The following is a 24048-nucleotide window of genomic DNA, read 5'->3' as shown; positions in this document are numbered from 1 at the left end:
AAGTTCGGCAATTAAATTTCATTAAACCAGTTAAATGCACTATGATTTTATAGAATAGTTTGAAAGACCCAAGTTACTCTTTGAAATGAGAAATACTAGATCCTAAGACTTATACACCATAAAATCAGAACAGTTCTATTGAAGGATAACGACTCACTGAATGTTTACAGAGCAAGTTGCTTGCTTTATGTATATTTAATTCTCTTCTGCCACTGTTTTTAGAGTCTTGCAAGGCTGAATATGATCGCTAGTACTACTACCTCTAATGGAGACTTAAAAGAGCCCCTTTTAGAAGATGTATGGTGTGCTGTCTGTATGAAGCATGGCAGTATGGATATCTGATTCTCAGACTCAGGAACTCGCCCTTTCAGACTGTTACAAATGCAGGGTGGTTAGTTGATGGCAGTTAATTGATACACCACCGACTCTATTAGAATAATGGGCTTATTTATACTTTCTGAATTCTAAAATGAAAAATTTCCTAAACATTTTAAAATTGTTAACTTTATTTTAAACTAATTTTATTACAGGAAAAAATCGAATTATTATCCTAGATACCATAGAGTAATTCTAACTTCATGTAGTAGTTTACAGGTTCATATCTTTTAAAGGTAAGTAGACTTCATCTTTTTAAGAGTATTTTTCCCTTTGTGAAAGTAATAGACTTACTAATTATTACAGTAAGTAATAATACCAATTTGGAGTCCTTACTATGTATCAGGCATTATGCTAAGTGATTTACAGGCAAATACACATTTAAACTCAATGAAGCAAAGGTATTGTTGTCCCTAGTTTTATTAAACAAAATTTGGAACTATCCCTAAGTCATTCATTAAATGATAGAGCTTACAATTAAACCCAGTTTTGTCTTGATTCCAAAGGTCATGCTTCTAATAATTTATATAAAGTAGTAAAGCTGCCTGATTTATAAAATTTGTAGGTTGAGCATCTGCCATTTATTTTCCTCCTTGTAGGAAATTTTGACTTAGTTCTTAAAGAGAAGCAGAGGTGGTTCAGAATGGTTCCTTCTAAGCAGTGGCTGAGATGAGGAGAAAGATTGGCGAACCACAGCCTAGCCAAGGAAACCCTCCCGACCCTTTCTTGTGGCCCAGGATAGGTCAGCTGAATACCCTGAAGCCTTCCTGTAGGAACAGTCCAGTTACTGTAAACCAAAGACGAGGTGAATGTCCAGATACTACAGTAAACTTTTTCCTTTGTGGGTAGTAGTGGAGAGTGCATTTTCTAGTTCTCATGGGTCCCTCTGCTGCAGCGGCCTTTTCAGTCACATCTCTGCTCTCAGAACAAAGTAAATGCTCAATAAAGGAGAGTTTGAAGGACTTGAGGATAAAGCCAGAGGTGGAGCATCTAGGACCTTCATTCTAACTATTGCGAAGCATTGCCTTTGCTGGTCTCCCTGCTTTATCCTTTACTCTTTTTATTAGTGCACTTAAACTTCTGGGGGTTTTGTTTATATATATATATGTATAACAAATATATATTTATATATTACAATGTTTATATATTATTCATGTACTTATTGTCTATTATTCCTAGCACTTGGAGGGTATACCTGATAGTGAACACTCAGTATTTGAAGAATGAATAATGATAACTGTATCTTTCACTTATTGTGCCTTGTATTTAGAATAGAGATCATCTTTACAACAAACTTTGAAAACTTGGGATTATGATACTTAAAACTCATGTAGAGAATAAGTCTCAGAGAAGTTTTGTCACTTGCTCAGAGTTATATAACTGGTGAGTTGAAATTCAAACCCAAGGCTGCCTGGCTCTAAGTGAGGGAACTTTTGATTAGGCCAATGTAACTTGAACCCATAAAATAAGTAAAAAATTAAAGGTTCCAGAAGCATGGAAACTAGATAATCTGAGAACCCTCTGGCCTCAAAACCCCTAGAATGTTAAGCAAAATGTCACCAACATATTTGAAATGTGTAACTGAGCATGCACAAAACTAAAGGAAATGCTCAGAGGTCAAAAATGAAAAGGGAGCTGGACTCTGGAACAGTGTGAAGGCTTGAGTTACCATTGACCTGGGGGCATTCAGCAATCTTAATAACCAGGAGGGTTGTATTTTGTGGCTATGGAAGATAAAAGGTGTTTATATGATGTGGGGATTTGGAACTGAGGTCTCGGGGAAGGGAAAAAAAAAAAGATCTTGAAGGGCTACTCTCAGTAAAAGAATGAATTAAAAAAATTCATCTTCTGGTAAATAAAGACTGTGAGGAAATTTTTTCTGTCCTGGCCTGGGTTCTAGATGGCGGAAAAAATCCTCCTCTGATAACTTTTTATAAAACTTTCAATTCTTTTAAATGTTTTGAGACAGAGATCAAGCCTATGCCCCCTTCATTGGGACCGTGGAGTCTTAACCACTGGACCACCAGGGAAGTCCTGTTTGGTTCTATTTGGCTAGTTTGTTGTTGTTTAGTTGCTACATAGTGCCTGACTCTTTTGCAACCCCATAGACTGTAGCCTGAGGAGGGCATGGCAACCCACTTCAGTATTCTTTTTTTTTTTTTAATTAGTTTATTTATCTATTTTTTAACTTTACAATATTGTATTTGTTTTGCCATACATTGACATGAGTCCACCATGGGTGCACATGTTTTCCCCTTCCAGAACCCCCCTCCCACCTCCCTCCCCATCCCATCCCTCCAGGCCATCCTGGTGCACCAGCCCGGAGCACCCTGTATCATGCATCGAACCTGGACTGGCGATTCGTTTCACATATAATAATTTACATGCTTCAGTGTCATTCTCTCATATCATCCCGCCCTCGCCCTCTCCCATAGAGTCCATAATACTGTTCTATTTATCTGTGTCTCTTTTGATGTCTCGCATACAGGGTTATCTTTACCGATTAACTAAATACCATATATATGTGTTAGTATTCTGTATTGGTGTTTTTCTTTCTGGCTTACTTCACTCTGTATAATAGGCTCCAGTTTCATCCACCTCATTAGAACTGATTCGAATGTATTCTTTTTAATGGCTGAGTAATATTCCATTGTGTATATGTGCCACAGCTTCCTTATCCATTCGTCTGCTGATGGGCATCTAGGCTGCTTCCATGTCCTGGCTATTATAAACAGTGCTGCGATGAACATTGGGGTACACGTGTCTCTTTCAATTCTGGTTTCCTCGGTGTGTATGCCCAGCAGTGGGATTGCTGGGTCATATGGCAGTTCTATTTCCAGTTTTTTGAGGAATCTCCACACTGTTCTCCATAGTGGCTGTACTAGTTTGCATTTCCACCAACAGTGTAAGAGGGTTCCCTTTTCTCCACACCCTCTCCAGCATTTATTGCTTGTAGACTTTTGGATAGCAGCCATTCTGACTGGTGTGAAATGGTACCTCATTGTGGTTTTGATTTGCCTTTCTCTGATAATGAGTGATGTTGAGCATCTTTTCATGTGTTTGTTAGCCATCTGTATGTCTTCTTTGGAGAAGTGTCTGTTTAGTTCTTTGGCCCACTTTTTGATTGGGTCATTTATTTTTCTGGAATTGAGCTGCAGGAGTTGCTTGTATATTTTTGAGATTAATTGTTTGTCTGTTGCTTCGTTTGCTATTATTTTCTCCCGTTCTGAAGGCTGTCTTTTCACCTTGCTTATAGTTTCCTTTGTTGTGCAAAAGCTTTTAACTTTAATTAGGTCCCATTTGTTTATTTTTGCTTTTATTTCCAACATTCTGGGAGGTGGGTCATAGAGGATCCTGCTGTGGTTTATGTCAGAGAGTGTTTTGCCTATGTTTTCCTCTAGGAGTTTTATAGTTTCTGGTCTTACGTTTAGATCTTTAATCCATTTTGAGTTTATTTTTGTGTATGGTGTTAGGAAGTGTTCTAGTTTCATTCTTTTACAAGTGGTTGACCAGTTTTCCCAGCACCACTTGTTAAAGAGATTGTCTTTTCTCCATTGTATATTCTTGCCGCCTTTGTCAAAGATAAGTTGTCCATAGGTGTGTGGGTTTAACTCTGGGCTTTCCGTTTTGTTCCATTGATCTATATTTCTGTCCTTGTGCCAGTACCATACTGTCTTGATGACTGTGGCTTTGTAGTAGAGCCTGAAGTCAGGCAGGTTGATTCCTCCAGTTCCATTCTTCTTTCTCAAGATTGCTTTGGCTATTTGAGGTTTTTTGTATTTCCATACAAATTGTGAAATTATTTGTTCTAGTTCTCTGAAGAATACTGTTGGAAGCTTGATAGGGATTGCATTGAATCTATAGATTGCTTTGGGTAGTATACTCATTTTCACTACATTGATTCTTCTGATCCATGAACATGGTATATTTCTCCATCTTTTTGTGTCCTCTTTGATTTCTTTCACCAGTGTTTTATAGTTTTCTATATATAGGTCTTTTGTTTCTTTAGGTAGATATATTCCTAAGTATTTTATTCTTTTCATTGTGGTGGTGAATGGAATTGTTTCCTTCATTTCTCTTTCTGTTTTCTCGTTGTTAGTGTATAGGAATGCAAGGGATTTCTGTGTGTTAATTTTATATCCTGCAACTTTACTATATTCATTGATTAGCTCTAGTAATTTTCTGGTGGAGTCTTGAGGGTTTTCTACGTAGAGGATCATGTCATCTGCAAACAGTGAGAGTTTTACTTCTTCTTTTCCAATCTGGATTCCTTTTATTTCTTTTTCTGCTCTGATTGCTGTGGCCAAAACTTCCAAAACTATGTTGAATAGTAGTGGTGAGAGTGGGCACCCTTGTCTTGTTCCTGATTTTAGGGGAAATCCTTTCAGTTTTTCACCATTTAGGATAATGTTTGCTGTGGGTTTGTCATATATAGCTTTTATTATGTTGAGGTATGTATGATCTTTTTAATATGTTGTTGGATTCTGTTTGCTAGGATTTTGTTAAGGATTTTTGCATCTATGTTCATCAGTGATATTGGCCTGTAGTTTTCTTTTTTTGTAGCATCTTTGTCAGGTTTTGGTATTAGGGTGATGGTGGCCTCATAGTTTGGAAGTTTACCTTCCTGTGCAATTTTCTGGAAGAGTTTGAGTAGGATAGGTGTTAGCTCTTCTCTAAATTTTTGGTAGAACTCAGCTGTGAAGCCATCTGGTCCTGGGCTTTTGTTTGCTGGAAGATTTCTTATTACAGTTTCAATTTCTGTGCTTGTGATGGGTCTGTTGAGATTTTCTATTTCTTCCTGGTTCAGCTTTGGGAAGTCGTACTTTTCTGAGAATTTATCCATTTCTTCCAAGTTGTCCATTTTATTTGCATATAGTTGCTGATAATAGTCTCTTATGATCCTTTGTATTTCTGTGTTGTCTGTTGTGATCTCTCCGTTTTCATTTCTAATTTTGTTGATTTGATTCTTCTCCCTTTGTTTCTTGATGAGTCTGGCTAATGGCTTGTCAATTTTATTTATCTTCTCAAAGAACCAGCTTTTGGCTTTGTTGATTTTTGCTATGGTCTCTTTTGTTTCTTTTGCATTATTTCTGCCCTAATTTTTAAGATTTCTTTCCTTCTACTAACCCTGGGGTTCTTCATTTCTTCCTTTTCTGGTTGCTTTAGGTGTAGAGTTAGGTTATTTATTTGACTTTTTTCTTGTTTCTTGAGGTGAGCCTGTATTGCTATGAGTCTTCCCCTTAGCACTGCTTTTACCGTGTCCCATAGGTTTTGGGTTGTTGTGTTTTCATTTTCGTTCATTTCTATGCATTTTTTGATTTCTTCTGTGATTTGTTGGTCATTCAGCAGTATGTTGTTTAGCCTCCATATGTTGGAGCTTTTAATTGTTTTTCTCCTGTAATTGACATCTAATCTTACTGCATTGTGGTCAGAAAAGATGCTTGGAATGATTTCAATTTTTTTGAATTTACCAAGACTAGATTTATGGCCCAGGATGTGATCTATTCTGGAGAAGGTTCCGTGTGCGCTTGCAAAAAAGGTGAAATTCATTGTTTGGGGGTGAAATGACCTATAGATATCAATTTGGTCGAACTGGTCTATTGTATCATTTAAAGTTTGTATTTCCTTGTTAATTTTCTGTTTAGTTGATCTGTCCATAGGTGTGAGTGGGGTATTAAAGTCTCCCACTATTATTGTGTCATTGTTAATTTCCCCTTTCATACTTGTTAGCATTTGCCTTACATATTGTGGTGCTCCTATGTTGGGTGCATATATATTTATAATTGTTATAGCTTCTTCTTGTATTGATCCTTTGATCATTATGTAGTGTCCATCTTTGTCTCTTTTCACCGCCTTTGTTTTAAAGTCTATTTTATCTGATATGAGTATTGCTACTCCTGCTTTCTTTTGGTCTCTATTTGCATGAAATATCTTTTTCCAGCCCTTCACTTTCAGTCTGTATGTGTCCCTTGTTTCGAGGTGGGTGTCTTGTAGGCAACATACATAGGGGTCTTGTTTTTGTATCCATTCAGCCAGTCTTTGTCTTTTGGTTGGGGCATTCAACCCATTTACATTTAAGGTAATTATTGATAAGTATGAGCCCGTTGCCATTTACCTTATTGTTTTGGGTTCGAGATTATACACCCTTTCTGTGTTTCCTGTCTAGAGAAGATCCTTTAGCATTTGTTGGAGAGCTGGTTTGGTGGTGCTGAATTCTCTGAGCTTTTGCTTGTCTGTAAAGCTTTTGATTTCTCCTTCATATTTGAATGAGATTCTTGCAGGATACAGTAATCTGGGCTGTCGATTATTTTCTTTCATCACTTTAAGTATGTCCTGCCATTCCCTTCTGGCCTGAAGAGTTTCTGTTGAAAGATCAGCTGTTATCCTTATGGGAATCCCCTTGTGTGTTATTTGTTGTTTTTCCCTTGCTGCTTTTAATATTTGTTCTTTGTGTTTGATCTTTGCTAATTTGATTATGTGTCGGGGTATTTCTTCTTGGGTTTATCTTGTTTGGGACTCTCTGGGTTTCTTGGACGTGGGTGATTATTTCCTTCCCCACTTTGGGGAAGTTTTCAACTATTATCTCCTCGAGTATTTTCTCATGGTCTTTATTTTTGTCTTCTTCTTCTGGGACTCCTATGATTCATATGTTGGTGTGTTTAACATTGTCCCAGAGGTCTCTGAGGTTGTCCTCATTTCTTTTAATTCTTTCTTCTGTTTTCCTCTCTGTTTCATTTATTTCTATCATTCTATCTTCTATCTCACTTATCCTATCTTCTGCCTCCATTATTCTACTGTTGGTTCCCTCCAGAGTGTTTTTGATCTCATTCATTGCATTATAAATTATATAATGACTCTTTTTTATTTCTTCTAAGTCCTTGTTAAAACTTTCTTGCATCTTCTCGATCCTTGTCTCCAGGTTATTTATCTGTAACTCCAATTTGTTTTCCAGATTTTGGGTCATTTTCACTATCATTATTCGGAATTCTTTATCAGGTAGATTCCCTATCTCTTCCTCTTTTGTTTGATTTGGAGTGCATTTATCCTGTTCCTTTACCTGCTGGGTATTTCTCTGCCTTTTCATCTTGCTTATATCATTGTGTTTGGGGTGGCCTTTCTGTTTTCTGGCAGTTTGTGGTTCCTCTTTATTGTGGAGGTTCCTCACTGTGGGTGGGGTTAGACGGGTGGCTTGTCAAGGTTTCCTGGTTGGGGAAGCTTGTGTCGGTGTTCTGGTGGGTAGAACTTGATTTCTTCTCTCTGGAGTGCAATGAAGTGTCCAGAAATGAGTTTTGAGATGTCAGTGGGTTTGGTGTGACTTTGAGCAGCCTGTATGTTGAAGCTCAGGGCTATGTTCTTGTGTTGCTGGAGAATTTGCGTGGTATATCTTACTCTGGGACTTGTTGGCCCTTGGGTGGTGCTTGGTTTCAGTGTAGGAATGGAGGCGTTTGATGAGCTCCTATCGTTTAACGCTTGCTGGATTCAGGAGTTCTCTGGTGTTCTCAAGATTTGGACTTAAGTCTCCTGTCTCTGGTTTTCAGTCTTATTCTTACAGTAGCCTCAAGACTTCTCCATCTATACAGCACAGATGATAAAACGTCTAGGTTAATGATGAAAGGTTTCTCCACAGTGAGGAACACCTGGAGAGGTTCACAGAGTTACATGGAGACGAGAAGAGGGAGGAGGGAGATAGAGGTGGCCAGGAAGAGAAGAGGGGAATCAAAAGGGGAGAGAGCAAGCTAGCCAGTAATCACTTCCCTATGTGCTCTCCACCGTCTGGATCTCTCAGAGATGTTCATGGAGTTACACAGGGAAGAGAAGAGGGAGGAGGGAGACAGAGGTGGCCAGGAGGAGAAAAGGGGGAATCAAAAGGGGAGAGACAGATCCAGCCAGTAATCAGTTCTCTAAGTGTTCTCCACAGCCTGGAACACACAAAGAGATTCACAGAGTTGGGTAGAGAAGAAAAGGGAGAGTGGGGAGATGGAGGTGACCTGATGGAGAAAACGGAGAGTTAAAAGGGGGAGAGAGCAATCAAGCCAGTGATCTCGTTCCCAAGTAAAAATGGGTGCTGAAGATTGGGTTCTTGAAGATACAAAGTTGATAACAAATACTAAAAAGCAAAGATTAAAATTCTAGAGTAGAGGCTAGGTTCTCAAAAATACCATATTAAAAAAGGAGATAGAAAAGAAAAAACAAGAAAAAACCCCACCAAAGTCACAAAAATTATAAAATATATATATATATGAAGTTTACTTTAAAAATAATGTCTTAAAGAAAAAAAATAAATAAAAATAGGGTCTTTTTTTTTTGCAAGGTAATAGTAGGTTATAAAAATGAAAATTGAAGGAGTAATAGGGGACTTAAAAATAATATAAAAATTTAAAAAATTAACAAAAAAATAATAATAAAAAGTTTTAAAAATTAAAAAAATGATACTAATAAAAATATATCTCAGACTTTCTCTGGAGCTGTTATGGACAGTGTGGGGTCAGTTCATTTTCACATAGTTCCTTGGTCAAGCTTGTACTTCTCAAGGTCTCTAGGCCCCTTCCTATGTAGTCGGTGCTAATTACAGGGTTTTAATCTGTTGCATCTGTCACTTCCAAAGCAATTCCTTCTGTTTCTTTTAGCTTCTTCTGTTTGCTGGTCTCTTCAGTGTCTAATTTCTGCCCTGACACAAGGGGGGCGGTTGTGGTCACTTCTTTTTTTTAGTCTCACGTGTTCAGTTGTGCTGTAGGGAGGGAGGAACACTGCAAACAAATCTCTCTGGCATGTGCTCACAATGTTTTGTCCACACTGGGTTTGCCCCGCTCACGGCGTGTGTGCTTTCCCAGTCTACACTGCTCAGGCTCTAGGTTGCACTGCTGGGAACTGTATGAAGCAGCCCCTGGGGTTGCCTGTACTTCCCAGGTCTAAGCCGCTCAGGTTCTGGTTCCTGGGTACTTCACAAAGGCACAGACTTGGTTGAGCCTGGGTTTTGTGCCCTTCCCAGGTCCGAGCAGCTCTGGTGACCAGGTTTTTGGCTAGTGCGGTCGGGGGCTGCTTCTTTTTGCCTTCCCCCATCCCAGCCGCTCGGTTTTCCGGGTGTACAACGGGCACAGTTTCCCAGGTGTGCCGTTCTCTCCCCTGGGGAGCTGATCTCTGGCTGCGACCCTCTCGGCGGGTGTCGACCCTCCAGAGTCCCAAGCAGTCCTGGTTAGCAGCGAGGTCTGTTTGCAGTTTGGTATAGAATGCCTCTCTGGGGCCCCGATTCTGCCTTTTCGGCTCTGGCTGTCTCCCTGCCTTTCCCCTGCCTGTCTCCTGCTGGGGATGGGCTGGTCCGCGGCCGGTTTACTCTGCTCAGTCCTTTGTTCTGTGAGCAGGCCTGGCAGTGTCTTAGGTTAAGGCTTTTCACGGGAAAGCTATCTCATGGTCTAGGTTGCTGTCCCAATATAGTTCCCTCATATTGCCCGCAGGGCATTCAGGCTCAGTCCTAACTCAAAGCAATGCAGCCTTCCCCTCCCTGCCCAGTCCCCGCTTGCTAGTTGGCGATGCGCACGTCTGTGCTGCTTGCCCGCTGGGGATTGCTGTTAGGTACATAAACCGCGGGTTTTAATTATTTATTTATTTTTCCTCCTGGTTATTTTGCCCTTTGCGATTCCAAGGCTCACCACAGACCCACCGGGGAGAGTGTTTCCTGGTGTTTGGAAACTTCTCTCTTTTTTAAGACTCCCTTTCTGCTTATTGCCAAATTCAGACTCAAATTGAAGAAAGTAGGGAAAACCACTAGACCATTCAGGTATGACCTAGATCAAATCCCTTATGAGTATACAGTGGTAGTGACAAATAGATTTAAGGGACTAGAGCTGATAGACAGAGTGCCTGATGAACTATGGACAGAGGTTCGTGACATTGTACAGGAGACAGGGATCAAGAAAATCCCCACGGAAAAGAAATGCAAAAAAGCAAAATGGCTGTCTGAGGAGGCCTTACAGATAGCTGGGAAGAGAAGAGAAGCAAAAAGCAAAGGAGAAAAGGAAAGATATTCCCATCTCAATGCAGAGTTCCAAAGGATAGCAAGGAGAGATAAGAAAGCCTTCCTCAACGATCAGTGCAAAGAAATAGAGGAAAACAACAGATTGGGAAAGACTAGAGATCTCTTCAAGAAAATTAGAGATACCAAAGGAACATTTCATGCAAAGATGGGCTCGATAAAGGACAGAAATGGTATGGACCTAACAGAAGCAGAAGATATTAAGAAGAGGTGGCAAGAATACACAGAAGAACTGTACAAAAAAGATCTTCACGACCCAGATAATCACGATGGTGTGATCACTCACCTAGAGCCAGACATCCTGGAATGTGAAGTCAAGTGGGCCTTAGAAAGCATCACTACAGACAAAGCTAGTGGAGGTGATGGAATTCCAGTTGAGCTATTTCAAATCCTCAAAGGTGATGCTGTGAAAGTGCTGCACTCAATATGCCAGCAAATCTGGAAAACTCAGAAGTGGCCACAGGACTGCAAAAGGTCAGTCTTCGTTCCAATCCCAAAGAAAGGCAATGCCAAAGAATGCTCAAACTACCGCACAATTGCACTCATCTCACATGCTAGTAAAGTAATGCTCAAAATTCTCCAAGCCAGGCTTCAGCAATACGTGAACCGTGAACTTCCAGATGTTCAAGCTGGTTTTAGAAAAGGCAGAGGAACCAGAGATCAAATTGCCAATATCCACTGGATCATTGAAAAAGCAAGAGAGTTCCAGAAAAACATCTATTTCTGCTTTATTGACTATGCCAAAGCCTTTGACTGTGTGGATCACAATAAACTGTGGAAAATTCTGAAAGAGATGGGAATACCAGACCATCTGACCTGTCTCTTGAGAAACCTGTATGCAGGTCAGGAAGCAACAGTTAGAACTGGACATGGAACAACAGACTGGTTCCAAATAGGAAAAGGAGTGCGTCAAGGCTGTATATTGTCACCCTGCTTATTTAACTTATATGCAGAGTACATCATGAGAAATGCTGGACTGGAAGAAACATAAGCTGGAATCAAGATTGCCGGGAGAAATATCAATAACCTCAGATATGCGGATGACACCACCCTTATGGCAGAGAGTGAAGAACTGAAGAGCCTCTTGATGAAGGTGAAGGAGGAGAGTGAAAAAGTTGGCTTAAAGCTCAACATTCAGAAAACTAAGATCATGGCATCTGGTCCCATCACTCCATGGGAAATGGATGGGGAAACAGTGGAAACAGTGTCAGACTTTACTTTTTTGGGCTCCAGAATCACTGCTGATGGTGACTGCAGCCATGAAATTAAAAGACGCTTACTCCTTGAAAGGAAGGTTATGGCCAACCTAGATAGCATATTTAAAAGCAGAGACATTACTTTGCCAACAAAGGTCCGTCTAGTCAAGGCTATGGTTTTTCCAGTGGTCATGTATGGATGTGAAAGTTGGACGGTGAAGAAGGCTGAGCACCGCAGAATTGATGCTTTTGAACTGTGGTGTTGGAGAAGACTCTTGAGAGTCCCTTGGACTGCAAGGAGATCCAATCAATCCATCCTAAAAGAGATCAATCCTGGGTGTTCATTGGAAGGTCTGATGTTGGAGCTGAAACTCCAATACTTTGGGCACCTCATGCGAAGGGTTGACTCATTGGAAAAGACCCTGATGCTGGGTAGGATTGGGGGCGGGAAGAGAAGGGGACGACAGAGGATGAGATGGTTGGATGGCATCACCGACTCGATGAACATGGGTTTGGATAGACTCCAGGAGTTGGTGATGGACAGGGAGGCCTGGCGTGCTGCAATTCATGGGATCGCAGAGAGTCGGACACGACTGAGTGACTGAACTGAACTAAACTGAACTTCCGGGATGGGTCTCCATCCCTACCTCTTTTGTCTCTCTTTTTATCTTTTATATTTTGTCCTACCTCCTGTCTTTCTGTGTGTCTGATGTCCTCTGCCAGAATTCACAAGTTGTTCTGTGGAATTTGCTCAGCGTCAAAATGTTCTTTTGGTGAATTTGTGGGAGAGAAAGTCATCTCCCCATCCTATTCCTCCGCCATCTTAGGACCGCCTCCCCATACTGTCTTGATGACTGTGGCTTTGTAGTAGAGCCTGAAGTCAGGCAGGTTGATTCCTCCAGTTCCATTCTTCTTTCTCAAGATTGCTTTGGCTATTCAAGGTTTTTTGTATTTCCATACAAATTGTGAAATTATTTGTTCTAGTTTTCTGAAAAATACCGTTGGTAGCTTGATAGGGATTGCATTGAATCTATAGATTGCTTTGGGTAGTATACTCATTTTCACTATATTGAGTCTTCCGATCCATGAACACGGTATATTTCTCCATCTTTTTATGTCCTCTTTGATTTCTTTCACCGGTGTTTTATAGTTTTCTATATACAGGTCTTTTGTTTCTTTAGGTAGATATATTCCTAAGTATTTTATTCTTTTTGTTGCAATGGTGAATGGAATTGTTTCCTTCATTTCTCTTTCTGTTTTCTCGTTGTTAGTATATAGGAATGCAAGGGATTTCTGTGTGTTAATTTTATATCCTGCAACTTTACGTTCATTGATTAGCTCTAGTAATTTTCTGGTGGAGTCACTTCAGTATTCTTGCCTGGAGAATCCCCATGGACAGAGGAGCCTGGTGGGCTACAGTCCATGGAGTCGCAAAGAGTCAGACACAGTTGAGTGACCAAGCGCAGACTGTGGCCCACTAGTCTTCTCTGTCCACGGGATTTCCCAGGCAAGAATACTGGAGTGAGTTGCCTTCTCCAGGAGATCTTCCCAACCCAGGGATCAAATCCGCACCTCCTGTTTGTCAGGTGGATTCTTTACCACTGAGCCACCAGGGAAGCCCACTTGGCTAATGATAAATCCTTGTTTGTTCCCTCATTATGTTCACAGATTTCTGAATCGTCTGGAATATATTTATAATAGTAGTAGTAGTTTTACAGTCATTGTTTCCTATTTCATCATCTGTGTCATTCCTGAGTCTATTTACATTGGCTGATTCTTCTCCAAGCAATGGGTCATATTTTCCTTCTTCTTTACATGTCTTTATGCAAATAATTTTATGTACACAAATGTGTACAGTTTATCCTGTACATTATAGATGCCGCCTTACCAAATGTCTAGACTTGGCTAACATCCTAAACAGAGTTTTGAGTTTTATTCTGACAGGTAATTAATTTACTTGCATGTTATCACATGAAATTCAATTTAAACCTCACACCCCCTACAAAGACTAATTCAAAACGATCACAGATTTAATGTAAAATGCAAAACTATAAAACTTTCAGAGAAAAATGTGTGAGAAAATCTTTGTGGTCTATGGAGAGGCAAAGAGTTTTGAAATTTGACACTAGAAGCATAAAACTGTGAAACGTTTTCCCAAAATAGCTGTACCAATTTACATTCCCCTTAGCAATGAATAAAAACCTTGATGGCCCTGCATTCTCACTAGCATCTGTTGAAGTCAATATAAGTCGTGTTTTGCAAGAAATTTATATATTTTACTTAAGTTGTTGAATTTGTTGCAATAAATTTGTTCTTAATATTCCTATGTTATCCTGTTGATGTCCATATAATCTTAATGATATACTCTCATACTCTTAACATTAGTAAGTTTTAGCCCAGACTGATTTTCCCAGTAGGTAGCTTCACAGGTTGCTGGATGCATTTTGCTGAATTGATAGAAAGATGAAGCAAATGTGTCTGATGGAGAAAGTTCAAGTGAGTGATAATTTGGGGAGCTGGAGTTGGAGGAAGGATTAAATTCTTTCCAAAGTGGTTGTTTGAATTAGCATTGCTAAATTGGAATTCAACTTCTCTATAGTAGAAAAGCCTGAAGTATCCCTCTAAATTTATTTTGCACACACACACACACACACAGTTTTCTTCAATGGAAAACATTCATAATATAAATTTGCAAATTTTTCTTAGTTTCTTAGATTCAGTTACCTGCTTGTCAATGTTTTAAACTAGAAGGTGCTCCAAATTAAGTTGAGATGCATGCATGCTAAGTTGCTTCAGTCGGACACAACTCTTTGCAACCCTATGGACTATAACCTGCCAGGCTCCTCTGTCCATAGTATTCTCCAGGCAAGAATACCAGAGTGAGTTGCCATGTCCTCCTCCAGGGGATCTTCCCAGTCCAGGGATTGAACTCGCATCTCTTGTGTCTCCTACACTGGCAGGCAGATTCTTTACCTCTGAGCCTCTAGGGAAGCCCCTAAGTTGAGAGAATTGAAGCCAAATCTCTGTGTGCAGCACCGTTGTTGGGGAAAAGCAATTTCCTTTGAAAGGTAAACACAGGCCTTATGAAAAGCATTGGCAGGGACTGCTGAAATCACTTTTCATCCTATTCAGGGTTACTTTCCTTTTAGATTCACACTCTGGAGGCAAACAAATGATTTGTCAAACAAAATGAACAGGGGAATGTTTAGGAGGCTAAAATGGATTTCTGATGCAGGAAATTTATTTGAGCACAAGCGTTTCCTCAGACAATAGATTCAACCTGCAATAAAACCCAACATTTGTTCAATAATCCCCCAACCCTCTCATACTGTGTCAATGTTATCTTCACACATCATATTTCCTCTTCGTCCAAATTCTGCCACATTTAGAGGCCTTGCGTGACTTCCTCAACTCTGCCATGTTATTTCTGGACGAATAAGTAACTGAATACTCTCAACTTCAGAGTTTCTTGATGAAGAAACAAAGCATAGAAATCTCCAAAGAGATGCACTGTCACTTTCCCCAGTGACAGTTTCACTCTTTGTTTAAACTGTGTGTAAACAGAAACTCAACCAGCTAGTGAGCTGCCTTTAAATCTGCCAAAACTACCCCCTTTCCCATCATCACCCTGCAATGCCTGTGCCATAGGCATTACTAGCTAGTTTGGCAAATGCAGAACAGTTGTGGGAACATTCAAACATAAACCATAAATGGCTCAGAAGTGAAGGAACCAGATCACGGGTCTTGTTCTACAGCTGTCTGGCCCCTAGAGGATATTTTGGAGAATAATTTCGTTTTCTGCCATGAGCTCACTTATAATGGTGGTGGTTTAGTTGCTAAGTCATGTCCGACTCTTGCAATACCATGGACTATAGCCTGCCAGGCTCTTCTACCCATGGTATTCTCCAGGCAAGAATACTGGAGTGGGTTCCCATTTCCTTCTTCAGGGGATCTTCCCAACCCAGGAATCGAACCCGAGTCTCCCACATTGCAGGAGGATTCTTTACCAACTGAGCTATGAGGGGCTTCCCTTCTTCTGACATATTGTCATATCTCTTACCTTCTCTGGGACTCAGTTTCCTTATTTGTAAAAAGAGGCTTTTGCTTCACTTGCATAAAGTCACTGAGATTTTGTGAATCAGTTCAGACCAGACTCTGTATGTGTATGAGAGAGAGAAAGAGGCGAGGGGAGACAGAAAGAGTAAGCAGTTGGGGGTTTGTATTTTGAGAGGGCAGGTGAGAGAGAGCAAGAGAAAACCTTGCAAAGTGTAACATCCTATGCAAATACAAAGTATTTCCTTGAGAGCTGACATTACGGTCTGAGCTTTGGGAAAGCTGGAGACTCAGGTGGATATAATCTGGTATTTTCCCCGCAAGGATCTCAGAGCTTAGTGGAGATCTTGCCTATGTTGTCCTCCTGCCCTGGGACACCCACTGTGCTGATGCATGGAGAAAGGCAGAGGTAGAACCAGGGAGAATGGGAGAGATGGGTGCTCATTCTCCCTCCAAACAGCAGCTGAAGAGAAGTAGAATGAAGGGACGCTCTCTGATTCATCCCAGGTGGGGTCAAACACAGCTATTAATGCAGTTTGGATGGGGGATGGGGTGGGGGACAGCTATTAATGTAGTTTGGATGGGGGTAGGGGTGGGAAAGTGGAGGTCTATTGAGTGTTACTATGTCCTTCTGTTGAGTATGAATTCCTTTCCTCAGAACAAGCATGCTTTTCAATCTTGTTAAAAGGGATACTTTAGTGACATGAACCCCAGAACTCCAAACTAGGAAAAAAAAAATCAAGCTCACTTTCTAGAGCTTTCATCAAACCAATTATTATTTTCCCCTTGAATCATAAAGGAAAGCTAAGCAATGGCTTCCTGTTTATCCCCAACATCCACTAATAAATCCATTCCAATAGGAGTCAAATTTTAATTCTTTTTATAACTGGTGTACCAGAGAAAAAATCCAAATATCATATGATGTCATCTGAGCTGAATGGATTTGGTTCGAGGCTGTATCACATAAAGAAGACCAACCTTCAATTCAGATACCACCAGAGGTCTAGGGTCCTTAATCCTATTCCAATCAGGAGAAGCCACCAGAAAGCTTTCAGGCTCCATCTGAAACAACTCAGAATGTTAAAGGGCTTCCCAGGTGGCACTAGTGGTAAAGAACCCACCTGTCACTGCAGGAGACATAAGAGACATGAGTTCGATCCCTGGGTCGGGAAGATCTCCTGGAGGAGGGCAGGGCAACCTACTCCAGTATTCTTGCCTGGGGAATCCCATGGACAAAGGAGCCTTGTGGGCTACAGTTCATAGGGTTGCAAAGAGTTGCACATGACTGAAGCAACTTAGCATGCACACATGCAGGGAGGAGAAAGTACATGACAATCTCAGGGTCCTGAGCTTTGGAACCAAACCACAGACTTCCCAGATAGGCTGGTGCATTACCTAGCACCACGCATGCTCAGGTGTCCTGGCCAAAACAGCATCATACAGATTAAGTGAGATGAGGAAACCCTGCATCTGGCATCCACACCTCCCCTTAATGGACCTCTGGGTGGACCAATGTAGGCTGTTGAGCACCGTTAGTCTTGAGTCATTCATGGCAACATTTCAATTACCTTTGTCTTTGAGGACATCATTCAGTCATCAGCTTGGAAAACAGCAATGGCTAGAAGTGGAAGAGATCTTGGTAGGTGTTGTGGGTTGAGTTGTATCCCCCCTGCATAGAAGACATGTTAAAGTCCTAACCCTAAGTACTCAGAATCTGCAGTTATTTGGAATGAGGGTCTTTGTAGATGTAATTCATTTAAGATGAGTTTGTTAGGGTGGGCCCTAGTCCAATACAGACACAAAGAGAAGACAACCACATGATAGTGGAGGCAGAGACTGGGGCCACACAGGTCCAAGCCAAGGAACTCCAAGGATTGCCTTCAAACACTGGAAACTGTGAGGCACAAAAGGATTCTTTCCTGGAGCTTTCATGGGGAGAAGTACCTGAAGACACCTCAATTTGAGACTTCCAGCCTCCAGAGCTTGTTCAAAGCCACCAGCTTGTGATACATTGTCACAGCAGCTCTAGGAAGTTCATACAGTCATTTTTGGTAAATGTATTGTTTCCAAGGGCTTCCCTGGTGGCTCAGTGGTAAAGAATCTGCCTGCCAGTGCAGGAGACGTGGTTTGATCCCTGGATCAGGAAGATCCCCTAGAGAAGGAAATAGCAACCTTCTCTAGTATTCTTGCTTGGGAAATCCCACAGACAGAGGAGCTTAGTGGGCTACAGTCCATGGGGTCGCGGAAGAGTCAGACACAACTTAGCGACTAAAGAACAACAGCAAATTGTTTCCAAAGATGGTGCTGAACAAGATTCACAGCAGCCCTGCAGATTCCCAGGCCTCCACTAGGGAAGCATGTGACCACATTTTCTCAGGGCAACTGGTTAATTCATGCTTAGATTACCCTGATAACCCACGGTTCCTTCCCCATCCCTCCTGCCTATTCAGCAGAACATCTGCTCAGGTTCACATGCCAGACCAGGAGGATGGACCAAAGGCACCTGACCTGGTCAGGAAACACCTGGCAACACTCATGTAGGAAGGGATGCAGACAAAAGGCCAGTGATGACCAGGGAGGTGGATACACATGGGAAGCCCCTTGTAGAGGCAAAGCGATAACTCTTCCCCAGGCAGCGCCACATCATGGTGGCAATGCTGGTGACCAAGTGGAAATGCCAAGGGCCAGGGTTGCAAATTCTCAAAATGACTGAGACTGGACAGAAAGGGAAGTGAGTATGGCTGTCAAGAAATGAGGGGTCAGGTCTTCCCTGGTGGTCCAGTGGTTAAGAATCCACCTTGCAATGCAAGGGATGCAGGTTTGATCCCTGGTTGGGCAGCTAAGATCCTACATGCTGAGGAGCAGCTAAGCCCACATGCCACAACTACTGAAGCCTGAGCACCACAACTAGAGAGTCTACGTGCCACAATGAAAGATCCTGCATGCTGCAACTAAGACCCAATGCAGACAAATATAAAAGAGAGTTTTAAAAGAGAGAGAAAAAAATAAGGGATCTGGGGTGAACAGGAGAGGTCCTGCCCTCTCAAAACTCAGGGTGACCAGACAGAATTCGCCATGCTTTATGGGAAGCCAGAGACTTAGATTTTTTAAAATTGAAGTATAGTTGATTTGCAATATTGTGTTAGTTTCAGGTTTACAGCAAAATAATTCAGTTATCAGAATATATATATATATATATTTCTATTCTTTCCATTATAGTTTTTGACAAAATATTGAATATAGTTCCTGTGAGTGTGAAAGTCACTCAGTTCGTGTCTGACTCTTTGTGACCCCATGGACTGTACCCCGCCAGGTTCCTCTGTCCATGGAATTCTCCAGACAAGAATACTGGAGTGGGTTGCCATTCCTTCTACAGGAGATCTCCCTGATCCAGGGACTGAACCCAGGTCTCCTGTATTGCAGATAGATTCTTTACTGTCTGAGCCAGTAGGAAAGCCCTGTAGTTCCTGCGCTATAAAGTAAATTCTTGTTGTTTATGTATTTTATATATGGCAATGTGCATCTGTTAAGCCTATACTCCCAATTTATCCCTCCCCCATCACTTCCCCTTTGGTAATGATGTTTGTTTTCTGTGCAGAGACCTAGATGTTTACGAGAAATTTCCTGATCTGTAAGCACTGGGTGGGCCAAGTGAAACACTGGGACCTTGAGCTGGGCCCATAATACGCTGGTTGGTGACGCCCTGTTCCAGAGGTAGCTCCTTCCACTATCCATCTGTACATCTATCTATCCAGCACCACAGGAGCCCTTGGGTACCTTTCCAAGTGAGCACAAAGGGTTATGGCCTTCTCCAGTGTGGAGACCGGGCAGGTCTCTCAGAGGCAGTGAAACAGTACAAATGTTTGCATTTCACCAGGATGAGATCGTTACAAACCGGATCAAGGAAACCTGAGAAAGTCAAGGACTGGGAGGGGAAGAAATGTGTCCCTGTGGCCTCTTAAGCAATTATCGTCGGTGTCCCTGGCAGCTACTCAGTTCCAGAGGCAATTCTAAGAGCTGTGATTTGGAATCAGCCTCTTAAGACCCACTTAAAGGTTTTGGGGCTGGATGCTTCTCAGAGAAGAGAAAACCCAAGGTGGTGATAGGGGTGGAGAGGGAGTGGTTATACCTGTCCTTAAACACCTGCAGGGTTGTTACAGAAGGAGGGGGAAGGAGCTTCTTCGGTGAGGACCCAAGCATTAAACCCAGGGCCAGCGGAGAGGTCTAAAGGTGGAGTCGCTTGCCTTTGGAAGAAGTGAGCACTCCGTCATGGGAGGCATCCAAGCACACGTTCAGTGGCCAACATTTGGAGATAATATGGTGGAGAGAAGCACAGCTGTGGACAAACTCTGGAGTCCTTTCCGTCCTTGAAATTCTGTGACTTAACTTATTAGTCACAGTTTGTGATGTTCAATTAACCTGCTTTATTTGGGATCTTGTTTTTGTTTGTTTGGGATTTTGTTTTAGAAGATAAGCAGAAACTTCAGAATTCTCTTTCCACTCTGGAAACGGGACTTTGAACTCTCAGCCCAGGAACTGTGACGAGTGGAAGGTGACCCAGGAAAATTTAATTACACACTGATAGGTGAGTCATTCACAACAGCCAGACTGTCCTGCCGCTGGCCCTTCCCTCTCACTGAATTCCTTTCTGGTCAGTAGCAGCTGCAACCCCCACCTCAGGATGCAGTTAGATTGGAGGCTCACCATTTGCTCAAAGCAATCTCCTTCACCCCCAGTTATGGTGCTGATCAGTCCATTTCATCATTCTGTCCCCACTGTCCCTTAGTGAGGACACAGAATGTCAGAACAGAAGTAAACGTTGGGAATCACTGTGCCCATTGTACAGAAGGGAAAGCTGAGGCCCAAAGAGTGGATCCTACGCGAGGTGCAACGGGGAAGGTTAAAGTGTACAACAGCCAATTCCTTTTCTCTCCTAAATTAATAGAAAAGAAGCTTATATTGCTTAAGTTAGAGCTTATGCTTCTACTTAAAAAAAAATCATCTTTTAAAAAACATAATCTTCGGGGGACTTCCCTGACAGTCCAGTGGCAAAGACTCTATACTCCCAATGCAGGGGGCCCGGGTTTGATCTCTGGTTGGGGAATTAGAGCCCACAACTAAAAATTCCCAACTAGATTCTGCAACTAAGAGATCCCACGTGCTGCAACTAAGACCCAGAGCAGCCAAATGGCCAAAATAGCTCAGTTGGAAGAGTGTTAGTCTGAAGATCTAAAGGTCCCTGGTTCAATCCCAGGTTCTGGCAACTGTTTCTGACCCTTTGGGCTTCACTGGTGGCTCAGCTGGTAAAGAATCCTTCTGTAATGCAGGAGACCTGGGTTCAATCCCTGGGGTGGGAAGATCCCCTGGAAAAGGGAATGGCTACCGACTCCAATATTCTGTCCTGGGGAATTCCGTGGACTGTATAGTCCATGGGGTCACAAAGAGTCGGACACAACTGAGTGACTTTCACTTTCTTTTCAAAAAAAAAAGACAAGACCATTGATTCCTGTGTCCATGTTAAAAAAAAAAAAAAAAAGGTCATCTTTGAGATTAATATGGGAACCTCTCCAACTCAATAACTGGATTTTGAAGAAGAGATTTCTCCTGTTCCACACACTAAAAGTCACCTGTTTGTTGACAGGGTGAAGTTTGGGGATGTACTTACAAACAACCCGGCTCTGTGTTCTGCCCTGTCCACAGACCCATCCAGAGAGCAGCCAGTTGCTGCTCTGGGTGTTTCAAGGACAAGCAACCTGTTTGTCCCACTCTGAAGGCAGAGAGAAACCCCTAGATGGATTGCCAGGAGGACTGGGCAGATTAGGCAGTTTTGTAAGGAACTAGAGACAGCAGGTCTGTTTACTCTTTCAGTATTTCTTTACATTTTTTTCAAGATCAGAAAGTGACCCCAGACTGTTCTTTTGGGGTGTAATTTAGACTCATTGTTACAACTACCCCTGCTGTCGTCCTCCTCCTGCCTGGGAGGAACGCCCCAATTCCCTTTCCTCACTGTCCTCTCTTCTCTTCCAGTGACTCTGGAACCTCCTGACCAGGCCTCTACCTGCCACTCTGCACAAAGGACCAGACAGACCTTTTCAATACAACTTTGATTGTGCTGCTCACCCTATAAAGCCCTCAGGGACTTTCTCACCACATTGAGTAAATGCCATCCTCCTCTGGGTGGCCAAGAGGCAGCGGAAAATCAGGCCATCTCCCACCTCCCCTCCTTCCCTTGGCCCTTGGCCACACCCCTGGGAGGCACTGCCTGCCTTATTGCTCCAATCCTCCCCACAAGGTGCTTTCTCTACCTGAGTCACCCCTCCCTGATCCCTGCCATCCTGGGTCCCTCTCACCTTTTGGTCTCTCATTTGGAGAGGGTTTCCACGAGCACCCAACTAAAGGGCCCTCTCCAGACTTTCTGAGTTAACCCAGTGCTCCAGTGTTGTCTGCAAGGCTTTGACAATATCTGTTGATAGCTGATTTATTTGCTTGTTTATTTGTTTCTAGCCTTCCCCCTGCTTGAGTTTAAGAGACACTTCATCTGTTTTCTTTACTATGACAGTCCTGGCTCATAGAACTTCTCCTGATATGTAATAGTTGCTCAGGAAATACTGTGGGAAGGGAGGAAAGAGGAAGGGAGGGAAGGAGAAAGGAAGAAGAAAACGAGAAGGGATAAAGGGAGGAAGCCTCTTGTATCTCCATACGCTAGTTGGGTTTTAACTTAAAGGAAGTAGTAGCTAAAACAAAAGGATGAACTATGGGCCTTAATGCATTAGAAACAGCAATATTGGGGGGCAGACTGGGGGTGGAGAACCTTCAGTCTCACCTTCCAGGCAGCCAACTCTGTGTAGCCCAGGGGTGGGACAGGAGCTGAGGAGGTAAAGGGAGCTACCAGGGGGCGTGATGGATGGATGGAGTGGATGGAGGAGGTGAGAAGTCTCCATCCTTACAGGTGGGCAGCACCTGCCTTGCCTGGCAGGCTTGTAATAGTAGCATCTGCCATGGTGTAAACAATTTCAGGATCAGCCTTGCCCCCAAATAACCTAGAGTCAATGAAAGAGTTGGGGGAATGCAATATTTAGGTCAGAGCAAGGAATACAGTTTCCCTCCTTCAACCCACGAGCTCCTTGGAGACAGGGCGGGGTCTTCTGAAATTATGCAGATGAAGTATATCGCTCGAGATCTGACCTCAGGTAGGCACTGCATACCCAATGCGGTATGGTGAAGGTGACTCAGGAGGGGTGGGACCTTGTTCTGGGAACACCAATCCTTGGTGTTCCAGAGAGCAGGACTCATGTGGGTCGACACAGACTCCACAAAAGCAACTGGCTGACCACAGGCAGAGAAATCTCTTCTAACAGAATGCAGACATTGGACAGCCTGCCTAGGGGGCTGGAGGGGGCATGAGCTTCTCACTCTGGGGGCCAAGGAGAGCAAAAAGTGCTCGGGTATTGCGTTATTGTTTAGTCACCGAGTGGTGTGCAACTCTTTGTGACCCCGTGGACCGCAGCACTCCAGGCTCTTCTGTCCATGGGAGTTCCCAGGCAAGTATACTGGCGTGGATTGCCATTTCCTTCTCCAGGGGATCTTCCCCACCCAGGGATTGAATGCATCTCCTGCACTGGCAGGCAGATTCTTTACCGTTGAGCCACCAAGGAAGCTCCCAGGTATTAGGTAGGAGATGGTAAAGACTGGTCTGGAGTCCCTGCCACACTAGAGTCTGTGATGCTCAGATGAGGTCTGTCTCCTGTTGATGCCCAAGTGGACTCTCGGAGCCATCAGGAGGGTGCTCAGCTCATCAGGGAAAGTCAGTTCCCTACGGCTTTTCCTTATAACTTTGTTTGCAGATAGCGAGCCTTTTCTGTCCGTCTCCTCATCCCAATCCTTTCTGCCTGTAACAATCACATTATTTAATTTAGACGAGTGAAGTTACCTTAGATCAATTATACTTATTTTTCCTGTGTAATTTTCAAAGCTTAATATCTCCATTCAGGCCCAGCCTGGGGGACAGGTTGTCTAGCAGAGTCCTAAACGATTTCAGCCCTTAATTCAATTGTACTTCTACCACAGCCCAGCCAGCGAGCATAATTCTTTTATCCCTAAGATGTCTCATTAGCAATAATCTAATAGCACGTATTAAAATATAGGTCACCGAGGTGGGCTGCCAAGTGAAAGGCTTGTCATAACTTTGAAGACTGGACAGCTGTCTTGTTCCCCTCCAACACCACACCACCTCAATCCCAGGCTTAATTCTCCAACAATCAACTCACAAAATCAGTTCACTTTCTGCTGTTAAAGGTGAAGAACTATCTATTCCTGGCTAGGAAATAGTGTTGGTATCTGTTGCCATGGGCTGGGATGAAGGGAGAAGTTCTTGCCAGCATGACACAGTAGAAA

At 42.5% G+C, this 24048-nt stretch overlaps 1 long non-coding RNA gene and 1 other non-coding gene across 2 annotated transcripts; both read left to right on the top strand.

Annotated features, from left to right (window-relative positions):
- Positions 1 to 530: 530 nt before the first annotated feature.
- On the top strand, positions 531 to 22131 carry LOC145514981 (uncharacterized). Its single transcript, XR_014060614.1, has 5 exons — positions 531 to 611; positions 975 to 1180; positions 1646 to 1758; positions 19253 to 20239; positions 21682 to 22131. It is a non-coding gene; the product is annotated as an uncharacterized LOC145514981 (long non-coding RNA).
- On the top strand, positions 20845 to 20917 carry TRNAF-GAA (transfer RNA phenylalanine (anticodon GAA)). The gene has a single exon. It is a non-coding gene; the product is annotated as a tRNA-Phe (tRNA).
- Positions 22132 to 24048: the final 1917 nt, after the last annotated feature.

Source organism: Giraffa tippelskirchi, chromosome 7 (assembly GCF_054371585.1).
Source record: "Giraffa tippelskirchi isolate mGirTip1 chromosome 7, T2T-mGirTip1v1.2.pri, whole genome shotgun sequence".
Taxonomy (NCBI): Eukaryota; Metazoa; Chordata; class Mammalia; order Artiodactyla; family Giraffidae; genus Giraffa; species Giraffa tippelskirchi.
The sequence above is the reverse complement of the archived record's forward strand: the minus strand, read 5'-3'. Positions and strand labels throughout refer to the sequence as shown.